The 15,038-nt window shown below is 37.2% G+C and overlaps 2 long non-coding RNA genes across 7 annotated transcripts in view; one reads left to right on the top strand and one right to left on the bottom strand.

Annotated features, from left to right (window-relative positions):
• The window catches only part of LOC144320507 (uncharacterized), a 63,195-nt gene extending 49,341 nt beyond the window's left edge, over positions 1 to 13,854 (top strand). The window contains exons 3-5 of one of the 2 annotated variants that reach the window (XR_013386134.1): positions 990 to 1,073; positions 2,168 to 2,322; positions 13,666 to 13,854. This is a non-coding gene — a long non-coding RNA (uncharacterized LOC144320507). The remainder of the gene's footprint in view (positions 1 to 989; positions 1,074 to 2,167; positions 2,323 to 13,665) is intronic. The other variant, XR_013386133.1, reaches the window with a different exon arrangement.
• LOC144320506 (uncharacterized) overlaps positions 1 to 15,038 on the bottom strand; it is a 148,075-nt gene that overhangs the window by 103,049 nt on the left and 29,988 nt on the right. The gene's annotated exons all lie outside the window — the stretch shown is intronic.

The raw sequence follows: 15,038 nt of genomic DNA, 5'->3' as shown, positions 1-15,038 counted from the left end.
ATGAAATTAAATAAATAAATAAAATAAAGTAAAGTAAAATAGCACTAACAAAATACACCTTATGGGATTACTGTGGATATAAGACATTGTATAGGTTAAAAAAAAAAAATCAGTGGATGAATGAGCGACCAAACACGCACATGGTAGTAGTTTCACAGATGTAAATATATACTAATCTAGTAGCAGACAAAAATAATAAAATATTACCCCATTTTATAATAGCTGAAAGATTACCTGTGAAACAAATTGCTAAGTATCTTTTCATATTGTGTTGTTATATATCAAAATTGCAAAGGAACTAAAGACAAAGGCATAGAGACAGAGACAGAGGGAGAAACAGAAGATGAGAGGAGACATTTACAAGTATGCTCATTTACAAGTATGCTCAAGTATACAGTTACAAGATAACTTGGTATAATCGATGTTCAATAAATATATAGCATTAAAAACATGATTTTTAAAAATTTTATCCTCATATTATTAGCAAAACCTCTCCTAGTAAACATTGTTTTAAAAAACACCATTCCTATTCTCAGAATTACTTTTAAAGGATACTTATTTCCTTTTGAAATGATTAGGGAAATATTAGAGATTTGTGTTTCAAACCATCCATTTTGAAAACAAGCTATAATTGCATTCTACTTTGGGGAGAACAAAAATAGTGATAATATTCTGATTGAATATCTGTATTTATGTTTTCTATTTCTTTTGTAATCTCTCTTTAACTTTGGAATGATAAAAGCCAATACTGAAAAAAGCATGTTTAAAGGCAATCTAAAAATAATAATAATAATAATAATAATAATAATAATAATAATAATAATAATAATAAAATAAAGGCAATCTATTTTCTATAAAGTATTATATCATAATTTTAAGTTATCATTGAATAAAAAGCTTAAAGTTTTATCATTGAATAAAGAGAAAGTGTATTCATTGAATGTAAAGGTATGAAAATTTTCTGATTTTGTTTTTATTTTGGTTAATAGGACTACCCAAAATAAATTCTGTCCTTTGAAGATGGTGTTGTAAAGGAATATGACCAAATTCATTCTGATTTTGCTTGGAGTTATGTAAGCAATTATGCTTAAATTCTTTTTTTTTTTTTAAGACTTTATTTATTTATTCATGAGAGACAGAAAGAGAGAGAGGCAGAGACACACGCAGAGGAAGAAGCAGACTCAATGCAGGGAGCCCGATGTGGTACTCCATCCCGGGACTCCAGGATCACACCCTGGGCCAAAGGCAGGCGCTCAACCACTGAGCCACCCAGGCATCCCCTTAATAATTTCACACAATTCAAGATCAGTGTCATTTTCTTTCTTGAATTTCAAAATGATCAAATAAAGAATGGCTTAATAATATTCAGATATTAAACAATACATTTTCAGGGAAATAGCTGGATTATTTGGATTATCTCATTTAAGATGAGTTTATATATCTCAAGAATATATATTTTCATGGACCACAGACATATTCCCCACAACAAATATAATTATTTTTAATTATTTAGCAGTCATATAGTAGATTGGTAACATACAAAAATAAGATTATAACTTTTATTTTGTTTTTCTCCTAATTTTATTGGCTTATATAAATTATAGAATTTATTGATTTATATCTAGACAGTATTTTAAAAATAGTGATAAAAGCAGGTACATTATTATTTTTAATGGTTATCTTTCTGGTATTATACTATTAGCTATTTAATAATTCATGTCCAGCGGGGATTAAGAGTTAAAAGTATCTCATGCTTAGAAGGTACATAAATGAAATCACCTTCTCCCCATTTCTACCTCCAGTTCAGTGCTTTCTATTTTTAGGCTCAGGGCTCCACACTGTATTTTACCCTACCTACAGAACCATACGGTCATCTGGGAAGGAGTTAAAAAAGAAAGTGTGTGATAGTACAAAATCCCTTAGAACAAACACAGATAAATAATTCCCTTCCATATGTTTCAAATATGACCATTCTATTCTTTCGAACTTCATTTTGTGTTTACAGTGCCTGGTAAATTCCTCAGGCAAAAATTTCATCATGTAGTATCCTCATGTCTTTATCTGAGGAACTGAGCTCTCTCCAGGGCGATATGCATAAGTTTAACCAACATCTCTATTCTGTTCAGCATAGTCCTCCTTGCAAATAATTCATTTCTGATTTTAACAGGTGCCTTCTGGAGACAGTGTTTTATCCAGTGGAAGAAAGTTTAATCAAAACGATGTTTTTGGCCAACTGGCAAAATGTTTACAACTGTCTCTGAAAGCCAGCCACACAGTTGGCCACTTACTCCACTTACACAGCAGTTCTCAGTTGCAGAAAGGGTGAGTTCTCTAAAAAGAGGTAAGAGAGTGTTTATATATCCAAACACGCTTGAATCAGGCTCTGAATCCTAACTTTGCTGTTTTAAAAATTATCATTATTAGAACAAAGTAACTACTGAATGGATATTATGTATACCTGAATATTAAAAAAATAGCTTATAGATTTTGAAATTATCTTAAGTGACAAAAGAAATATATATGACATTCTTTTAAAGCACTAATTAAGCTGAAATTTTTTAAAAGCAAGTCTATATTTTTGAATTTTTATTAGCAGCTTATGTTACCTAAAATTGAATAAATCATAATAAAGAAAAATATAAATTGGGATAAAAGGGAAAACAATCTATAAAAATATTTATGTACAAGGCAATCTATTCCATTCATGTTGCTATTGCAGGTTAACAGAGTGAATATGAATTTGGATTCCAGTTGAAACTAAGGATAAATACTCTTTAACCTCCAGTTTGATGTGAACTAGGACATTTCTTCTAATTTAATTATAATGCTTATGATCTGGTTCTACAATACCAACAAAATAACCAGTAGAGATTTTGCCTGTTGCTCTATTTGCCAGAATTCACTCTAAATCTCCCTCTGCAGTCATCCCCTTGTGTTTGTCATTCCTGTATCCCAACTGCAAAACATTAATCTTCTAAATTAGAAATAAACACTTTCTGGGCAGCCCCGATGGCTCAGTGTTTTAGCGCTGCCTTCAGCCCAGAGTGTGGTCCTGGAGACTGAGGATCGAGTCCCATGTCAGGCTCCCTGCATGGAGCCTGCTTCTCCCTCTGCCTGTGTCTCTGCCTCTCTTTCTCTGTGTCTCTCGTGAATAAATTTTAAAAATCTAAAAAAAAAATTAAAAAGAGAAATAAACACTTTCAGCTATAAAATACTGAAATGCTTTTAAGTAGATATGCAAAGCTGGCATTCTGACGCAATTATAATTAACACTTTGTTTTAAATGAGTAATAATGAATTAGATGATTAAAACAATGCATATTATGGGTAAAACAAAAACCTCACTATTTAAAAGCGAAAATTAAAAAAATAATAATAATAATAACAGGTCAGCCCGGATGGCTCAGCGGGTTAGCACCGCCTTCAGTCCAGGGCCTGATCTTGGAGACCTGGGATGGAGTCCCATGTCAGGCTCCCTGCATGGAGCCTGCTTCTCCCTCTGCCTGTGTCTATGCCTCTCTCTTTCTCTCTCTCTGTGTGTCTCTGTGAATAAATAAAGTCTTTAAAAAATAAAATAAATAAAAATTTTAAAAATTGCATACCTTCAAATCCAAAATTTTGTAAGAAAATTTCATTCTGTTTTGGAAACAATGTTTTTTTTTTGAAACAATGTTTAATGTTGAAGTAAAAATCACTACACTAGTGTGAACCTCCATCCAGCATCATTTTCTGAAAATTATATCTTCATGTGATGTATAAAAATTTAACATAAAGGTGACACACTTAGATTTAACTTTTAAAAATAAGTGGTAATTATAATAAGCTACTGGCCCTAGGCTCTTACTATCATTCAAGAACTATTCTAGAAACCTACCTACATAGATTTGTAATGTTCCTTAAAAAAAAAAGGATTCATGCTATTAACACACTAGTAAAGATGAAGAAATTGAGGAATACAAATGATTAAATATTAGGTTAAATCATATGATACTGTCATTTTATAAATTAAAACATCCAAATATCAGTAATTTCATATCACTCATTCTAATACAGTAATCAAGATCATTCAGGCGGCAAATGGCAGTCAGGATGCAGACATGGTCAGCCTGGTTCCTGACCAGGCTGGAATACATTTCACGGATATTTCGTGAATATGGACAGGTTATATGTAACTATAGAAAAGTTCAATAGACTTTGGTATCATATAGACTTTGGTTGAAATTTTGGCCCTTGAGAAAATTATAATAGTTTCCATCTTAAATTATATCAACTATAAATTAAGAATGACAATTTCTATTTTGTAGGTCTCTGATAAGAATGAAAATATTTTATAGAGAAAATAGAAGAAAGAGTTACAGAAACCAAAATCATTTTATAAGGCTTATATAATCTTAATACTAATACCAAATAAATACAATGCAAATAAAATTATAGATCTACTTCACCTTTGAACTTTAAATCAAAAATCCTAAATTAAATTTAAATTTGATTATTAATAAATAAAATATTCCATTAAAATCTTAATATTAGCTAACCAAATCTGATACTGTTCTCAAAAAATACAGTCAGAATCAAGTAGTTTTACCTTTAAAATGCAAGGATACCTCGACATCAGCATAAGTGTAATGATAATTTACCACATTAATAAGTTAAAGTTTAAAATCATGTGACTGCCTCAAAAAATGTGGAAAAGCTGAAAAGCCTTAAATTTTATTTTTTTTAAGATTTTACTTATTTATTCATCAGAGAAACACAGAGAGAGAGAGAGAGAGAAAGAGAGACAGAGGCATAGGCAGAGGGAGAAGCAGGTTCCTCAGGGGGAGCTCAGTACAGGACTCGATCCCGAGACCACAGGGATCAGGCCCTGAGCCAAAGGCAGACTCTCAACCCCTGAGCCACCCAGGCATCCTGAAAAGCCATAAAACTTTAAAATAGAAAGTATAGAAAGTACTGTTAACTTGATAGAGTATTTTACTAAACAAAAATAGAAAATATAAGATACCCAGAGTACTTACTACTGTTTAGCATAATACTACTATCCCTGATCACCAATATTGCAAAGTGAAAATATATAAATATTGAAAAATAAATTGCTGTATTTACAAATGTCTGAAAATCATTTTAGAAATCCATATTCAGGAGTCCGTTGCCACCGGGCAGTGATTTAATCAATCAGGCTTAAGTGATGGAGCCTCCATAAAAACCTAAAAGGGCTGGGTTTGGAGAGCTTTCTGGATGGTGACCACGTGGTGATTTGGGGAGAGAGGAGCATCTGGAGAGACCGTGGAAGCCCCGTGCCCTTCCCCCCACCTGGTCCTATGGGTCTTTTCCAGCTGGCTGTTCCTGAGTTAGCCTTTCGCAGTAAGCCGGAGATCTAGCAAGGAACGGGTGTCTCTGAGGTCGGTGAGCCGCTCAAGCAGATTAATGGAACCGAAGGAAGCAGGTGTGGGGACCCTTTGGTCAGAAGCACAGAAAACCTTCAAATTATCCTGAAAATCTATGAATTCGGCCTGAGATTTAAAGAGAGACCAGCTGGAATGCTACAGTGAGAAGAGTTCGCGCTTCTATCAAGGTAGGAAGACGGGGAAAAAGAAATAAAGGAACAAAGGCCTCCAAGGGGGAGGGGCCCGCGAGGAGCCGGGCTGAGGCCGGGGCGAGTGTCCCCAGGACAGGAGAGCCCCGTCCCGGAGGAGCAGGAGCTGCACCGACCTTCCCGGGGGAAAGGGGCTCGCGGGGAGGTGGAGCAGGACCCAGGAGGGCGAGGATCTCCTCGGGCTCCCTGGGACAGTAACAGACACCTGCGCCCCGGGAGAGTGCGCCGAGCTCCCTAAGGGCTGCAGCGCACGGCGGGACCCGGAGCAGCTCGGGGGGCTCGGGGGCGGCTCCGCGGAGGGGGCTGCGCGGCCCCGGGAGCAGCTCGGGGGGCTCGGGCAGAGGAAGAGGCTCCGTACGGAGGGGGCTGCGCGGTTCCAGGAGCAGCTCGGAGGGGCTCGGGGGCGGCTCCGCGGAGGGGGCTGCGGGGCGGGAGCGCGAATCCACCAGCGCAGGCTCCGGAGCACAGGGCGCCGGGACACAGCCCAGGATCCGGCCTCCCCCGGGACAGGCAGAGGCCGGGAGGGCCCAGGACAGCGAGGACGCTCCTGCCCCAGCTGAGCAGATCAGCGGCCCCGCCCCGGAGCCTCCAGGCCCTGCAGACGGAGTTCCTGCCGGAGCTGAATCCAGGTTTCCAGAGCTGCCCCGCCTGGGGCTGTTCCTCCTGCGGCCTCACGGGGTAAACAACCCCCACCGAGCCCTGCACCAGGCAGGGGCACAGCAGCTCCCCCAACTGCTAACACCTGAAAATCAGCACAACAGGCCCCTCCCCCAGAACACCAGCTAGACGGACAACTTCCAGGAGAAGCCAAGGGACTTAAAGTACACAGAATCAGAAGATACTCCCCCGTGGTTCTTTTTGTTTTGTTTTGTTTTGCTTTTTGATTTGTTTCCTTCCCCCACCCCCTTTTTTTCTCCTTTCTTTTTCTTTCTCTTTTTCTTCTTTTTTTTTTTTCGTTTTTTTTCTTCCCTCTTTTTTCTCTTTCTCTTTTCTTTCCTTCTTTCTCTCCTATCTTTTTCTCTTTTTCCCAATACAACTTTCTTTTGGCCACTCTGCACTGAGCAAAATGACTAGAAGGAAAACCTCACCTCAAAAGAAAGAATCAGAAACAGTCCTCTCTCCCACAGAGTTACAAAATCTGGATTACAATTCAATGTCAGAAAGCCAATTCAGAAGCACTATTATACAGCTACTGGTGGCTCTAGAAAAAAGTATAAAGGACTCAAGAGACTTCATGACTGCAGAATTTAGAGCTAATCAGGCAGAAATTAAAAATCAATTGAATGAGATGCAATCCAAACTAGAAGTCCTAACGACGAGGGTTAACGAGGTGGAAGAACGAGTGAGTGACATAGAAGACAAGTTGATAGCAAAGAGGGAAACTGAGGAAAAAAGAGACAAACGATTAAAAGACCATGAAGATAGATTAAGGGAAATAAATGACAGCCTGAGAAAGAAAAACCTATGTTTAATTGGGGTTCCCGAGGGCGCCGAAAGGGCCAGAGGGCCAGAATATGTATTTGAACAAATTCTAGCTGAAAACTTTCCTAATCTGGGAAGGGAAACAGGCATTCAGATCCAGGAAATAGAGAGATACCCCCTAAAATCAATAAAAACCGTTCAACACCTCGACATTTAATAGTGAAGCTTGCAAATTCCAAAGATAAAGAGAAGATCCTTAAAGCAGCAAGAGACAAGAAATCCCTGACTTTTATGGGGAGGAGTATTAGGGTAACAGCAGACCTCTCCACAGAGACCTGGCAGGCCACAAAGGGCTGGCAGGATATATTCAGGGTCCGCCATGAGAAGAACATGCAACCAAGAATACTTTATCCAGCAAGGCTCTCATTCAAAATGGAAGGAGAGATAAAGAGCTTCCAAGACAGGCAGCAACTAAAAGAATATGTGACCTCCAAACCAGCTCTGCAAGAAATTTTAAGGGGGACTCTTAAAATTCCCCTTTAAGAAGAAGTTCAGTGGAACAGTCCACAAACACAAGGACTGAATAGTTATCATGATGACACTAAACTCATATCTCTCAATAGTAACTCTGAATGTGAACGGGCTTAATGACCCCATCAAAAGGCGCAGGGTTTCAGACTGGATAAAAAAGCAGGACCCATCTATTTGCTGTCTACAAGAGACTCATTTTAGACAGAAGGACACCTACAGCCTGAAAATAAAAGGTTGGAGAACCATTTACCATTCGAATGGTCCTCAAAAGAAAGCAGGGGTAGCCATCCTTATATCAGATAAACTAAAATTTACCCCAAAGACTGTAGTGAGAGATGAAGAGGGACACTATATCATACTTAAAGGATCTATTCAACAAGAGGACTTAACAATCCTCAATATATATGCCCCGAATGTGGGAGCTGCCAAATATATCAATCAATTATTAACCAAAGTGAAGAAATACTTAGATAATAATACACTTATACTTGGTGACTTCAATCTAGCTCTTTCTATACTCAATAGGTCTTCTAAGCACAACATCTCCAAAGAAACGAGAGCGTTAAATGATACACTGGACCAGATGGATTTCACAGATATCTACAGAATTTTACATCCAAACTCAACTGAATACACATTCTTCTCAAGCGCACATGGAACTTTCTCCAGAATAGACCACATATTGGGTCACAAATCGGGTCTGAACCGGTACCAAAAGATTGGGATCGTCCCCTGCATATTCTCAGACCATAATGCCTTGAAATTAGAACTAAATCACAACAAGAAGTTTGGAAGGACCTCAAACACGTGGAGGTTAAGGACCATCCTGCTAAAAGATAAAAGGGTCAACCAGGAAATTAAGGAAGAATTAAAAAGATTAAAAGAATTAAAAAGAATTAAAAAGATTCATGGAAACTAATGAGAATGAAGATACAACCGTTCAAAATCTTTGGGATGCAGCAAAAGCAGTCCTAAGGGGGAAATACATCGCAATACAAGCATCCATTCAAAAACTGGAAAGAACTCAAATACAAAAGCTAACCTTACACATAAAGGAGCTAGAGAAAAAACAGCAAATAGATCCTACACCCAAGAGAAGAAGGGAGTTAATAAAGATTCGAGCAGAACTCAACGAAATCGAGACCAGAAGAACTGTGGAACAGATCAACAGAACCAGGAGTTGGTTCTTTGAAAGAATTAATAAGATAGATAAACCATTAGCCAACCTTATTAAAAAGAAGAGAGAGAAGACTCAAATTAATAAAATCATGAATGAGAAAGGAGAGATCACTACCAACACCAAGGAAATACAAACGAGTTTAAAAACATATTATGAACAGCTATACGCCAATAAATTAGGCAATCTAGAAGAAATGGACGCATTCCTGGAAAGCCACAAACTACCAAAACTGGAACAGGAAGAAATAGAAAACCGGAACAGGCCAATAACCAGGGAGGAAATTGAAGCAGTCATCAAAAACCTCCCAAGACACAAGAGTCCAGGGCCAGATGGCTTCCCTGGGGAATTTTATCAAACGTTTAAAGAAGAAACCATACCTATTCTCCTAAAGCTGTTTGGAAAGATAGAAAGAGATGGAGTACTTCCAAATTCGTTCTATGAGGCCAGCATCACCTTAATTCCAAAACCAGACAAAGACCCCACCAAAAAGAAGAATTACAGACCAATATCCCTGATGAACATGGATGCAAAAATTCTCAACAAGATACTGGCCAATAGGATCCAACAGTACATTAAGAAAATTATTCACCATGACCAAGTAGGATTTATCCCTGGGACACAAGGCTGGTTCAACACCCGTAAAACAATCAATGTGATTCATCATATCAGCAAGAGAAAAACCAAGAACCATATGATCCTCTCATTGGATGCAGAGAAAGCATTTGACAAAATACAGCATCCATTCCTGATCAAAACTCTTCAGAGTGTAGGGATAGAGGGAACATTCCTCGACATCTTAAAAGCCATCTATGAAAAGCCCACAGCAAATATCATTCTCAATGGGGAAGCACTAGGAGCCTTTCCCCTAAGATCAGGAACAAGACAGGGATGTCCACTCTCACCACTGCTGTTCAACATAGTACTGGAAGTCCTAGCCTCAGCAATCAGACAACAAAAAGACATTAAAGGCATTCAAATTGGCAAAGAAGAAGTCAAACTCTCCCTCTTCGCCGATGACATGATACTCTACATAGAAAACCCAAAAGTCTCCACCCCAAGATTGCTAGAACTCATACAGCAATTCGGTAGCGTGGCAGGATACAAAATCAATGCCCAGAAGTCAGTGGCATTTCTATACACTAACAATGAGACTGAAGAAAGAGAAATTAAGGAGTCAATCCCATTTACAATTGCACCCAAAAGCATAAGATACCTAGGAATAAACCTCACCAAAGATGTAAAGGATCTATACCCTCAAAACTATAGAACACTTCTGAAAGAAATTGAGGAAGACACAAAGAGATGGAAAAATATTCCATGCTCATGGATTGGCAGAATTAATATTGTGAAAATGTCAATGTTACCCAGGGCAATATACACGTTTAATGCAATCCCTATCAAAATACCATGGACTTTCTTCAGAGAGTTAGAACAAATTATTTTAAGATTTGTGTGGAATCAGAAAAGACCCCGAATAGCCAGAGGAATTTTAAAAAAGAAAACCATATCTGGGGGCATCACAATGCCAGATTTCAGGTTGTACTACAAAGCTGTGGTCATCAAGACAGTGTGGTACTGGCACAAAAACAGACACATAGATCAGTGGAACACAATAGAGAATCCAGAAGTGGACCCTGAACTTTATGGGCAACTAATATTCGATAAAGGAGGAAAGACTATCCATTGGAAGAAAGACAGTCTCTTCAATAAATGGTGCTGGGAAAATTGGACATCCACATGCAGAAGAATGAAACTAGACCACTCTCTTTCACCATACACAAAGATAAACTCAAAATGGATGAAAGATCTAAATGTGAGACAAGATTCCATCAAAATCCTAGAGAAGAACACAGGCAACACCCTTTTTGAACTCGGCCATAGTAACTTCTTGCAAGATACATCCACGAAGGCAAAAGAAACAAAAGCAAAAATGAACTATTGGGCCTTCATCAAGATAAGAAGCTTTTGCACAGCAAAGGATACAGTCAACAAAACTCAAAGACAACCTACAGAATGGGAGAAGATATTTGCAAATGACATATCAGATAAAGGGCTAGTTTCCAAGATCTATAAAGAACTTATTAAACTCAACACCAAAGAAACAAACAATCCAATCATGAAATGGGCAAAAGACATGAAGAGAAATCTCACAGAGGAAGACATAGACATGGCCAACATGCATATGAGAAAATGCTCTGCATCACTTGCCATCAGGGAAATACAAATGAAAACTACAATGAGATACCACCTCACACCAGTGAGAATGGGGAAAATTAACAAGGCAGGAAACAACAAATGTTGGAGAGGATGCGGAGAAAAGGGAACCCTCTTACACTGTTGGTGGGACTGTGAACTGGTGCAGCCACTCTGGAAAACTGTGTGGAGGTTCCTCAAACAGTTAAAAATAGACCTGCCCTACGACCCAGCAATTGCACTGTTGGGGATTTACCCCAAAGATACAAATGCAATGAAACGCCGGGACACCTGCACCCCGATGTTTCTAGCAGCAATGGCCACGATAGCCAAACTGTGGAAGGAGCCTCGGTGTCCAACGAAAGATGAATGGATAAAGAAGATGTGGTTTATGTATACAATGGAATATTACTCAGCTATTAGAAATGACAGATACCCACCATTTGCTTCAACGTGGATGGAACTGGAGGGTATTATGCTGAGTGAAGTAAGTCAATCGGAGAAGGACAAACATTATATGTTCTCATTCATTTGGGGAATATAAATAATAGTGAAAGGGAAAATAAGGGAAGGGAGAAGAAATGTGTGGGAAATATCAGAAAGGGAGACAGAACGTAAAGACTGCTAACTCTGGGAAACGAACTAGGGGTGGTAGAAGGGGAGGAGGGCGGGGGGTGGGAGTGAATGGGTGACGGGCACTGGGTGTTATTCTGTATGTTAGTAAATTGAACACCAATAAAAAAAAAAAAAAAAAAGAAGGAAAAAAAAACAAAAAAAAACAAAAGAGTAAAAAAAAAAAAAAAATCCATATTCAAAGGTTTTTGTTACTGATAAAATAATTTTGTAAAGTTGTTAGAAATAAAATCAAGTCATAAAATTTTGTATCTGTCTATACCATATATAATCAAGTAGAAAACTATTTAGAGTATCAGCTATAAAGATCTTAAGAGACCTAAAACTCCAAAAAAAGTGATAGCATAAAATAAATCATAACACAAAGAGGCTGCTTATTCCCCAAATTATGCCTTATATGTTCATTCAATGCAATCCCATTCAATATTGCATTTTGATATTTTTCAGGATTTCAATTCAGTTATTATAAAATTTATTCAAAAAATAAAGATCCACAAAAGCTAACTTAATCTTAAAAAAATGAAAAAAGTAACAAGAGGAATTACTCTACTAGACATTAAAACATACAACAACGCCATAATAAAAAAAATTGGATAGTATTGTTGCACAAACAGAAAAATATCTAATGGAACAAATGGAGGCCTGAAAGAATGATCCTTAATATACATACATGATATGTATGACATACAAGACATACATGATAAAAATGATCCTGCAATTCAATGGTAAATGTACAAACTACTCTGGCCATGACGTCTAAAAAACTGACTCAGTATATAGAGACAAAGTTGAATTCCTATCTAATATGACATATATGAGCACACAGTGGATAGATCAAAGAACTAATGTGAAAGAAAAAGTATCATGTTTACAAAAAATGCAAGAAAATAGACTCTGGAAGAGAATTTTTATTTTTTTATTTTTTTTTATTTTTTATTTTTTTTTAATTTTTTTTTGGAAGAGAATTTTTAAACAAATTTTTAAATATGCAAATTATTAGAAAATAGATAAATTGACTAAATTATAATTGAATATTTCTATTCAATTAAAACACCGCTACCAAAATTATAGAGAGTAGATGATAGGATGATATATAACACAGACGCATGAAATATGTAAGAATAGTTTGCCAATAGTTTGCCAAAGGAAAAGTTTGCATATCAATGGAAAAATAGGACAAAGTTATAAAAAAGTAAGTGTCAAAAATTATTTTTAAAAATAATAATATATTAAATTAGTTCATAATTAATAGATAATTGAATGTTAAATAGTTAAGCAACAATGGGATATTCTTTTATGCCTACTGGACTTGTGTTTTTTTTTAATAATAAATTTATTTTTTGTTGGTGTTAAATTTGCCAACATACAGAGTAACACCCAGTGCTCATCCCGTCAAGTGCCCCCCTCAGTGCCCATCACCCATTCACCCCCACTCCCCGCCCTCCTCCCCTTCCACCACCCCTAGTTCGTTTCGCAGAGTTAGGAGTCTTTATGTTCTGTCTCCCTTTCTGATATTTCCCACACATTTCTTCTCCCTTCCCTTATATTCCCTTTCACTATTATTTATATTCCCCAAATGAATGAGAACATACACTGTTTGTCCTTCTCCGATTGACTTACTTCACTCAGCATAATACCCTCCAGTTCCATCCACATTGAAGCAAATGGTGGGTATTTGTCATTTCTAATGGCTGAGTAATATTCCATTGTATACATAAACATCTTCTTGGACTTGTTTAAGTAAAAATACCATAATGTCTGGTGTTGGCAAGATAAAAAAAAACTGACAGGAACCATCATGATCTGCTGCTTAGGGACATTGAGCTGCCATTCTGAAGAGCAAGCTGGATGTACCTGATCAAATTAAACTCAAGTCTGTCATATGGCTCATCAACTCTGTACCAAGACATAGTTTTGCTGAAAAAATTCTACATGGAAACTTAAAAGAACATGTTTAAGATTCTTATTATATAATTTTAGTTTGCTTTGCATTGAAATTGAACTTTGTGATTTATTCCAACCCTAGGAATGTAGGTAAAAGTACTATATTTTACTTATTAACTTTGCTTCTCAACTGCTGATGAAATCCTTTGCTTGCTATTTCCTTCCTCAGCTATAGGACAGATGCAGAAGATCCAGTGAAGGATGTGAAGATCTCCTAGCTGTAAAACACTTGCTAGAAGGACTTTTAAGAACTACTAGATGAAATCACCACCACTAGAGTGCAAAGCCACTCACTGACACTCATTTACTGCACTGTGGGTTATCTGAGTTAATAAAATTTAGGATATTTTTACCCCCACTGAGCCTAGCCTACTTAACAAACATGGGCAAGGGAGAGAAAACCATGTAAGGACACAATGTGATAAAAGCAAGAAAGGCATAAATATCAAATGAAAATGCTTTTATGATGATGAACACACAGAGAAATTTGGGGCTGCAGGAACAAAGTAACACTTTAGAAACTGGTGATATTTGAGTAGTAGCTTACAAGAATGATTAGCCTTTGGAGTTCTTGCCTCTTTGGAGGGTTTTAGTTCAAGTTAACAGTATTTGTAAAGAATATAAAGTATGCAGGTTTATAGTAAAAGGAAAAAATAAGAAGTAATCTAATATTGATCTGCACAATTGGGATAAGTTCAACAAAGTAAAATATTTGGCTAGAAGTCATGATTTGTCCAGATTACAGCAAAAATATTAGATTATTTTTAAAAAATTATTTGCCATCACTTCAATTATCTATTGCTGCAAAATAAACTATGCCAAAAAATTATGCAGCCATTTTATTTTGTTTACAAATGAAGGAGTCAGGAATTTGGGAAGGATGTGATGTGTTTGTTCATATCTGTTCAACATGGAGTCAGATGGAAGAGCTTAGGCTGCAGGATGCACTTCCAAAGCCTCCTCTTTACTCACATGTCCAGAGACTAGATGTTTTCTTTCTCATTTCTCCTCCAGTATTACCATACTTTATGTGCCTCAGGCTTCATAAAGCATGGTAATACTTTTTATATGGCAATTTGTTTTCAAGGGCCAAAAAGTGTTAAATTGCACAGCAGTTAAGAGTTTCATCAGGAGGTAGCACATCAAGTCTACCTTATTCAGAGGATCAAAGCTGTAATATGTGCCAGATTCAGGTGGGTGAATTTTGGTGGATAGAGCCAAAGTCCATAGCAGAAGAGCATGGGTGGGGAGAGATACTGTTGTGTAAACATTTCTGAAAAAGGGCCATTAGCTATTCATGGAGAAGACCCTAAAGATTTTTCAGAAAATTTCAGTATCATAATATTTATATTTTAAGACAAATATGTCTGGTTAATTATGACAAAGAGACCAGAGGTAAAATACAGAAACAGGAAGGAGTGAGAGAAGAAAGAAGGCAGGTAGGCAAATTAAAAGGCTAGGGCATGGTTTTCTAGGTGGAACGTGATGAAGGCCTTAGATTAAGGCAAAGACCACAGGAATGAAAAAGTGTGGTATAGGATC

This window comes from Canis aureus, chromosome 9 (assembly GCF_053574225.1).
Source record: "Canis aureus isolate CA01 chromosome 9, VMU_Caureus_v.1.0, whole genome shotgun sequence".
NCBI lineage: Eukaryota > Metazoa > Chordata > Mammalia > Carnivora > Canidae > Canis > Canis aureus.
Note: the sequence above shows the minus strand (reverse complement) of the source record. Positions and strands in the feature narration are given on the sequence as shown.